We start from the raw sequence: 9,774 nt of genomic DNA on the forward strand, positions 1-9,774 counted from the left end.
ATCATGACATGTCCTCCATCCTAAAATTGAACTGACAGTGATAACATTAGAAGGGCTTACCATGGTGATGACTAAAATACTCTGAGTTCACAGGACTGGGCCAGCAAAAGCAGTCTTTCCATGAATAGCAAATCTATATTGTATATTTTTCATCCTGTGAAGACATTTAGAACCCAGTACATAATGGAAGAGTTCCAGTGGGACCAACCTTCTTCCACCAGGCGATCATCTGCTCCCCCTGAAGAATGGAGCCATTCTGGTATTTCACTGTTTGTTCTCTCCTGATAAACAGACTGACTGTTTAACTGTGGTGCCAGACAGATCAGCTTCAGTGAAGGAAACAGTGCTGTGGAGTCCACACGTAGGGCCCAGGTTAACAGTTTCTGGCATTTATTCAAGAGCCTACTGAGAAAGCACTAGGGTAGCTGAGGAAACAGATCACTAACATCTTTCAAATAGGTCATTAGATCACCTGGGCCTCCTTCACAGCAGATAACACTTTAAAGGCAATTAAATCTTTACAGCAAGGGCCCATTCTAGAGATCTACTCACGTGCATCTCTTCCTGGGCCTTCTTATCACCAAATTCCTAACTTGTTTTTAGTCATTCTTCAGTACCCAGCTTGTTAATGTTTGCAGAAGAGTAAGTGTAGAGCAGTTTAGTAGTTTGTTTCTTTTATTTTCCTTTCCTTTCTTTTTCTCTCCTTTCTTTCTTTTCATTTTCTCTTTTTTCTTTCCTTTCCATCCTTCCCTTTCTTCTTCTTCTCTTCTTCTTCTCCTCCTCCTCCTCCTCCTTTCTTCTTTCTTCTTCTTCTTCTCCTTCTCCTCTTTTCTTCTTCTTTCTTTCTTCTTCTTTCTTTCTTTCTTCTTCTTCTTCTTCTTCTTCTTCTTCTTCTTCTTCTTCTTCTTCTTCTTCTTCTTCTTCCTCTCTTTCTCTCCCTCTCCCTCTCTCTTTTTTTGAAACCAGGTCTCTCTCTGTGTAGCACTGATTTATGCTGGAACTCATTATGAGGACCAAGCTGTCCTGAAGCTCAAAGATATACTCCTGTCTCTGCCCCTGCCTCTCTGCCAACCAAGTGCTGAGATTAAAGGTGTGAGCCATCACATTAGGCTAGTTTATTTCTTTTGTCTCCAAAGCAAATGAGACTTGTTACTTTGGAGAACGTGAGGATTTTACTGTATGCGTCTGTTTTTTGTCTTGTCATAGTGTAATACATTGTCATGCAATTGTATGAGCTTTCTGAGTCATGAGGCCATGAAACACAACCGTCTTCACTGCAGGCCAGATTTGTTGTGGAACCATATTTTCAGGTCCCATTCAAAAATTGGCAGTCTTACTGTTTTCCCAGGAAATGGGTCGAAACAATGTGCCCAAATATAATATACTTTACTGTCTAAATCCAGACAGGCTACTGAAGATGGATTTATCTGTGGTGGGTGATGCATAAGAAAACAACTTGACTTTTGTGTATTCATTATTTGTTTGTATATTCATTTGTTTTTTGAGATAGGCCACATGTTTCCCAGGCTGACCTCAATCTTCCTACTGAAGATGACTCTCAAATTTTGATGCTCATGTCTTTATCTCCCAAGTGATAGAATTGTGGGCCACTACAAATACACGGAGTTCGTGTGGTGCTAGGATTTGAATCTAGAGACTCATGTATGTTGGACAAGTATTCTACCAAGCAATGTACTAAAGCCTTTAATTAACTTTTTAAAGTATATGTCTTTTTTGTTTGTTTTGTATGCTTGTTTTGAGACAGGGTTTCTCTGTGTAATAGCCCTGGTTGTCCTGGACTCCCTTTGTAGACCAGACTGGCTTTAAACCCACGGAGATCTGCCAGCTTCTGCCTCCCAAGTGCCGGGACTAAAGGCATGTGCCCCCACACCCAGCTTAAAGGACATCTTAACATGCTCCAAATGGCTCAACCATCTAAAAACATCCATGTAACAGACATTTGAACACTCATAGGGTATGGTGGTTTAAACAGGCTTGGCCCCCATAGACTCATGTGTTTGAATGCTTGGCCATAGGGAGTGGTACTATTAGGAGGTGTGGCCTTATTGGAAGATGTGTAGCCTTGTTGGAAAAAGTTTGTCACTGTGTAGGTGAGTTTTGAGGTTTCCTAAGCTCAGGCTCTGCCCAGTGCAGAAGATAGTCTTCTCCTAGTGGCCTTCAGATCTTGGCTCCTCCTGTGCCTGCCTGGATGCTGCCATGCTTCCCACCATGATGATAATGGACTGAACTTCTGAAACTGTAGGCCAGTCCCAATTAATGTTTATCTTCTATACTTTTCAATAAAGCTCTTAGTGTGCTTCACTCTTTCTGTTCAATGTAATCATTAGAATGATGTCATCATCATGTCTGTGGGATAAAAAAAGACAACCAACTTTCTTTTAGAATAGATTGTGACAGCAGGTAACACTGAAGTTATAAAATGAAGGTAAACACATTCCTTTTTTAAGATTTATTTTTTTGTATATAAGTGCATTGTATCTGTCTTCAGACACACTAGAAGAGGGCATCAGATCCCATTACAGATGGTTGTGAGACACCATGTGGTTGCTGGGAATTGAACTCAGGACCTCAGGAAGAGTAGTCAGTGCTCTTAACTGCTAAGCCATCTCTCCAGCCCAACACTTAAGATCTTTTTAAAATTATTTTTAGATTTATTTTATCTTATGTATATGAATGTATGTCTGTGTACTATATTCGTGCATGCCTGATGCAGTGAGAAGAAGGAATCAGATCCCCTGGAACAGTTACAAATTGTTGTGATCCACCAAGTGGGTGCTAGGAACTGTAAGAGTTATGAGTACCCTAAACCTCTGACCCATTTCTTGGGTCCGCATCCATGAAGGCTAGCTGTTTTTGATAATGTTCGCTAAGGCTACATGTGCCAAATGCTACATTAATTTTTTTCAGTAAAGTTATCACCTTGGGAGGCTGGAGAGATGTCTCAGTCACTTGACGTGGGTTTGGTTCCTAGCATATATGTTGAAGAGCTCACAAGTGCCTGTAACTCCAGCCACAGAATCTAACATTCTCTTTTGGCTTCCAAGTGTATCTGTATGGACCTACAGATATATACACCTAGACATACGTGCACATACACAAAGAAAAAAGACTAAAGACTAGGTGTGGTGCCACATGTCATTAATCTTAGCACTCGGGAGGCAGGGGCAAGCAGATAGTCCAGGGCTGAATAGGGAGTTCCTGTCTCAAAAAATATAATAAAATCCTAAAATACAAATAAAACATCAGCTTCTGAATCATAGTTCTGAGTAGCAATGCCAGCACCTATCTGACTAATGATAATCCATAATCGTACTCAAAAGCTTGCAGCTTTTCCCATAGTAAGCAGACAAGATAAAGAGGAGAGGGCGTGGTTAAAGTCATTGCATTTCCATGGTCTTAGTTATGGCTCGACTCATTTTGATTGTTCCTGGGATTCAGTATTGATTCAGTATCAAGGATGAAAGGAGAGGGAGGCAAAATTTCAGAGGTTATTTATTTCTATCAAACCCTCTTTCCAGGGTTTAGTGTGTCAGAAAAATAATGTGTGCTGGAGAGTTGGCAGCAATGGGTACAAGTTTGCAATGAAAACAAGACCAAGACTTCATTGAATATGTCCCCAAAATATGAAGCAAAACATAGCACTTACTTCAAAGGGAATATAAAATTGTTTATCCTAGGACCCAGAGAGATGGCTCAGCAGTTACAAGCACTGGCTTCTCTTTCAGAGGATCTAAGTTCAATCCATGCAGCCACTTCACAACTATCTTTAACTCTAGTTCCATGGGATCTGACTCCCCCACACAGACATACATCCAGGCAGGCAAAACAATACACATAAAATAAATATTTTTTTAAAAAATTAGACATTTTAAAAGATTTTTAAAAGATGGGTATTGTTTTGAGAGAGAGAGAGAGAGAGAGAGAGAGAGAGAGAGAGAGAGAGAGAGAGAGATTTTTCTAAAGCCAAATACAGGAGTGATCACAGCTTAGGTAAACAGACTTAAATTATACCAAATCCCATCAAATCCCATGTTCCAACATGGTAATAGTTTCATGAAGTTTCTATAGCAACAGAACAAAGAATATTATATATAAATCAAGACATTTTTCAAAACCATTGACAGAAACATCCTAGAGGCCAGTTACGCAAAACAGAGTAATCTCATATAGGCCTCAGATGTTGTCTAATAACAGTCTTAGCCTTTGGGTTGGTAGAAACTAAAGGGTCTGTTGGTATACTCTAAAACCTATTTACCTAATAGTTACAGGATTTTAGGTCACAAACATAGGTAAGTAATAAGTGGCTATTTGGAGGACTAATCCTAATATTTAACTCTGGGCATGCAATACCCCAACTCCCTACAATCATTAAACTTTCATCAAGCAGTCAGCCTTGTAGAATGTTTAATGTAGATGAGGCTTTTGAGAGGTGACTTCAGTTAATACCACTTTGTGAAAAACTGAAGTCTCATCTGAATATTCAAGAGTTAGCTTTGAGTTAGGCCTAATGGTACATATCTGTAATCCCAATAGTTGTTTTTACAGGAATTTTAATCCAGCAACATGGCTGCTCTGGCAAGGGATCAAATGCAAATATTTTCTAGGTCTGTGTGATCTGGCCAGAATACAAACATGCCCTTAATACATACCTTTGATCCCAAACAATGACGGTAAAGTTAGTTTGTAGAAGAAAGCAGCCATATTTGAAAGTGACATCTAATTCAGGGGCAGACAAAGTGATGAATCAGAGAAAGATTTCACAGAATGAGTTAGAATTAGGATATGCCCACTTCTCATGAGAACAGACAGGTAAGAACTTAAGAACAGGGCAGAGTGAGTCATGAAGGAGTTCAGTAAGTTCAGCTCAGTTCAGTGAGGTTGGTTCAGTTCAATACAGCTGAATTCAGTTGAGTTCGTCCCATTCCATTCTGTTCAGTTCATGCAGTCAGTACAGTTCAGTTCCTGGAATTCAGAGGTGGTTTTTACAAGCAGAGCAATTCAGTGAGGAGCCAAATTTGAATCAGTCATTCTGGAGAAGAATTTTGAGCCAGAGCAGCTGAGTTGAACCAGCCAGCCAGAGTTCAGAAAGAACTAAAAAGGGTGAGCTTATTCAGCAGTAAGCTGAGATGACAATCACATCTGGTGAATAAAAGTTACTATTGGGGTCTGGGAATCCCCAGACAAATCACTCAGCCAATCTCAGTCAAATGGGTATGGTTTATTGAACACCATACCCCAAGACTTATTGGTCAGGGCCATGTTCCTGGCTGAGGAGCTGAACAGTGACCTTGAGTTAAGATCCTACAGGGCTTAGGGATCCAATCAGGATTTGGGGACAGGGAATTTCCTTAGAAACATGTCTTTGTTGTACATTTATTCTGTTCCCATTGTTTGGGGTATTCAACTGTAGTAGGGGACTTGCCTTGCTTAACATTCATGTCTTAACTTGCCAACCAGGATGCCAGTTGCCCACATACATGTCTATTTCTGCCAAGTAGAATGTCAGTTCCCAGAGAGGTCTTGGGAGCTTAAACTTTACTCGACCCCTACTCAAAATGGAAGTCTTATTCTAAATAGTTTCTTATATTGATATATGGATACCTTATATTAGAGTCCATGCCAGGGGCAGCCTATAAAAGCAAATACCATAAAAGCTTATACACAGGTGCAGAAGGTGGTGCTGGTTTGTTTGAGGCTAAGCTTATTGTGGGTAGCTATACAAAGCAATTCTACTGACTTCTATTGTGGTTGGTTTCCGAGGGCTCAGAACATAACAGAATAGGTAATCAACTTAGGCATGAGAAAGTTTTCTAATAACAGCAGAAACCACACATGAGAAAATTTCCTTATATTCCATGTAGGCCTTAATATTTTACCTAGGCCTTGACAGTTGCTTTCACAGTTGATCAGCTAGGGCAGGGATTATAGCAAGTCTAACTTAATCGATATAGTGAGCCCAGAACAGCTTGGACTATATATATTGTGAGACCCCGTATCAAAAAACACAAATGATTTTAAAAAAAAAAATCATAGAAGATTTAGTGCCAATTCAAAGACAGGATAATTCTGAGAAGGCTAGAACTATTTCTTTGTCCTTGGTCACAGTTCAATAACTGACTCCTGAGCCTCCCAATCTGAGGGAGGTTTGTAGGGGTGTAGCACATGTGTGTTTATCATAGCATAGCAGTAGGGCTGGCTCTTTTTCAAAGATATTCAGCTTCTGTCCTCATGAAGGGATCCCAGATCTGAGAATTGGCTTAGTAGATCTGGGAAGAGTGTCTAGAAGTCTGTCAAGTACCAAGTTGACATCTATACAGCATGGAATAAATCCCTGGGAATTGAATTCCACAGTCAGCAACTGCACTTTTAAAAGGGAAGCAGTCTCTTGTTGCCATCCTATCCCTGAGTTTTATTATGTTAATTTTGCCAACTTTAGCTCTAATACTTAAGTGTTATCCTCTAGAACAGTGTTCTCAGCCTTCCTAATGCTGCAACCCATTAATATAGTTCTTCATGTTGAGCTGACCCCCAACCATAACATTATTTTCATTGCTACTTCATAACTGTAATTTTGCTACTGTCATCAGAAATCAAGTCTACCCACCTGGGGCCAAGTTAAGGCCCTATGCACCAAGGGAAAGGTTATTCTACAAATAGCACAAAGACCTATGTCACTTGAGAGTCTCTTTGTGACAATGCAGCTGCTTTGGCCTGTGCATCTGCAGTAAGTGCCTCTGACCATGTGTGCTGGACTTAAGGTCCCTCATCCTCCTTTGCTTCAGCCTGTAGATTGGATGGATTGAGCTCCTGTTATCTTTACTAATGACTATGTTTCTGATTGGACAATGGGATTGTAAGAGACTCATTTATTCATCTGAAAAGTGGACGGCAATTAATTTTTCCTTAGGATTTGAATCACTTCCTACTTGAAGAATATCATAACATTTGAATTCCTATTACAAGGCAAATATAGGCTTATGTTCTACAAGATACCAGAACTACTAATCATAATTCAAGCTATTCTCTGATAAATATAATAATGTAATAATGTATGATAAAGATTTTTCTGATAAATATAATAATGTAACCAATAGTACTGGACATCCTTTGGATCCCTGTTGAGGGTGGCAAAGCATTATACACAAAGTTTTCACTGTCCTAATATTATTCACTACTCATGCATCAAATGATTACATTTATCTACAACTCAAATCAAAACTAGGCTGGACATTCCGCTATTAAAAAATTAAAAATAAAATAGGGGAGATGTTGGAACGTGATCCAAAAATGGAGAACTCTGAGTGCTTGTGAGAAGAATATTGCCTCCACCTCCAGAACTCAGGGTTTAAGGGCATGCATGGCCACACTTGGCTTGAGATCTAATAATTCTTTTTTTGAGGGGGTTGAGACAGGGTTTCTCTGTGTAACCTTGGCTGTCTTAGAACTTGCTCTACAGACCAGACTGGCCTCAAACTCATAGAGCTGTGCCTGCCTTTGCCTCCACAGTTATACTACCAGAGCCCAGCTAAGAGCTGATAATTCCTATGAGAGTAGGGACCCTGAGCAGTGAGGGTTGGCTCTGAGAAGAATCAGCATTTCTTTTAAGAACACTCCAGTGGAACTCATTAACGAGGTACATTAGTACCTTTAGAAGGGATAAAGGACTACTTAAATTTTCAAGAAAGGTTCACGGGACTATAGGGATTAATTTTTTCTCAGCCTCATCTGTTTATGCTAAATATTTCCAGCCAGCCCGTTAGGGTCTTATTCTTTCCCCCAGGTGTACCTTTAACTTGGCCTAAGAGTCCTGGCAAATCTGTTCCTTTAATTGATGCAATGCCTCTGTAACATTTATAATCGGTCCCCAAGCATGATCTTCAGGCATATCTGTTCTGTGGCTCTAAAGACTACTTTAATGGATGCACTTTGATTTTCTACTTTATTCTGAGTTATACATTCAAGTCTTTCAATTCATCCTCTTTTCTGTGTAAGCTCTCCAGGGTTATCAGAAAGAGTTGGTCATAACTGCATCCTTTGCAATCATCATCATCATCATAGGGATTAGGTGGTCTGGCCACTTGAATTTGCAAGGCTATACTTAAAATTGCATTAGATTTCAAACCACCGTGGGTGATAATTCAAGTAATCACCATCAGTGCATGCCCCATTATGAGTATCCCATTTCTCATTAGCAAAGAGCTCCTTGCAGATTGAATTCTTTAGGAAAGAGAAATTGAATCTGAATAAGCAGTGCAAAGGATTTAGTGATAAGTGAAACCCACAAAGGAAAGGAGGAAGTTGCAGGGTTGGACAAAGACAAGCAGACAGCAAAGCAATTCCTAACTTTCAACATTTAGGACAACTCACTGTCCCAGTCTCTCAGGCAGAAGGGCACAATGCAATTAACTTTCACAGGCAGTTAGGCTGGTGTCTCTTCAGTCACTGGTACTTTATCAAGAGTTCACAGCAGGGTGGTGGTGGTGGTGGTGGTGGTGGTGGCAGTGGTGCCGCATGTCTTTGATCCCAGCACTCAGGAGGCACAGACAGGTGGATCTCTGTGTAAAGGCCAGCCTGGTCTACAGAGTGACTTCCAGAACAGCCAGGGCTACACAGAGAAACCCTGTCTCAAAATACAAACAAACAAACAAACCAAAACCAGCAATTTCTTGGGAATGCAACAGCAGCTAAATCACCTATGTAAAAGCAAAGCCTCAGGGATGGAGGCAGGGCTCAGCAGCTAGGCACCTGTACTGCTTCTTGCCCAGGGCTTGTGTCCAGTTCCCAGTGCCCATAATCGCCTATAATTCCAGCTCCAGAAGATATGGTGCTTTCTTCTGGCTTCAGGCACTCATATACGAGTTTACACACATCCACAGACATAAAAATAAAAATAAATCTTAGAAAAGAAAGCTGTATTGTAGAGGATGGAATCCTCTTGGAAAAGATACTGAAGAAAGCAGGGGAAGTGTTGACTAGAAAAAGAAAGCCAAGGTGTCACAACCCCCTGGGGGGCTTGTTAAAACAGTGGCTGCTGGGCCCAATTCCCTTGGTGTCTGGCTTAGTAGCTCTGGGTGGGGCTTAGGTAATTTGCATTTCTAACAAGTTCCCAGATGATGCCAAAGCTGTTTGCCTGGAGACCGTGTTTCCAGAATCACGGGTACTGGGCCAGGCGCCAGCCTTTAATCCCAGCACTTGGGAGGCAGGGGCAGGCGGATTTCTGAGTTCGAGGCCAGCCTGGTCTACAGAGTGAGTTCCAGGACAGCCAGGGCTACACCCTGTCTTAAAAAAAAATTTCAAAAAACCAAGAGAGAGAGAGAGAGAGAGAGAGAGAGAGAGAGAGAGAGAGAGAGAGAATGAATCACTGGCACTCTTAAATGTAAGAAGTGGTTCGACAACTGAGGTAGGACCTCAGCAACTGAGATCACAATCACCTAGGTTAACGTACATCCTAGATCCACAGCCTCATGGGATGAGACAGACAAATGGGCACAGAATGTCATGAAAACAGAGTAGAGGATAAGAATGGAAGACTGACAGAGCTTGCTATGTTAGTGATGGCAGGTAGCTCTATAAAGAAACCATTGTACAGAGACCTTAATGAACAGAGAACAGAACTACCAATTGTGACAGTTTATATTAATATTTCCCTAAATTTTTTCCATGCTGAAGATAACGTTAATGGAGAATGTTAACAGATTTAAGAGTGGTGAATTACTAGAGTAATTCAACCAATGGGTCCTTTAGAGCCTGGAA

This window comes from Apodemus sylvaticus, chromosome X (genome assembly GCF_947179515.1).
Source record: "Apodemus sylvaticus chromosome X, mApoSyl1.1, whole genome shotgun sequence".
Taxonomy (NCBI): Eukaryota; Metazoa; Chordata; class Mammalia; order Rodentia; family Muridae; genus Apodemus; species Apodemus sylvaticus.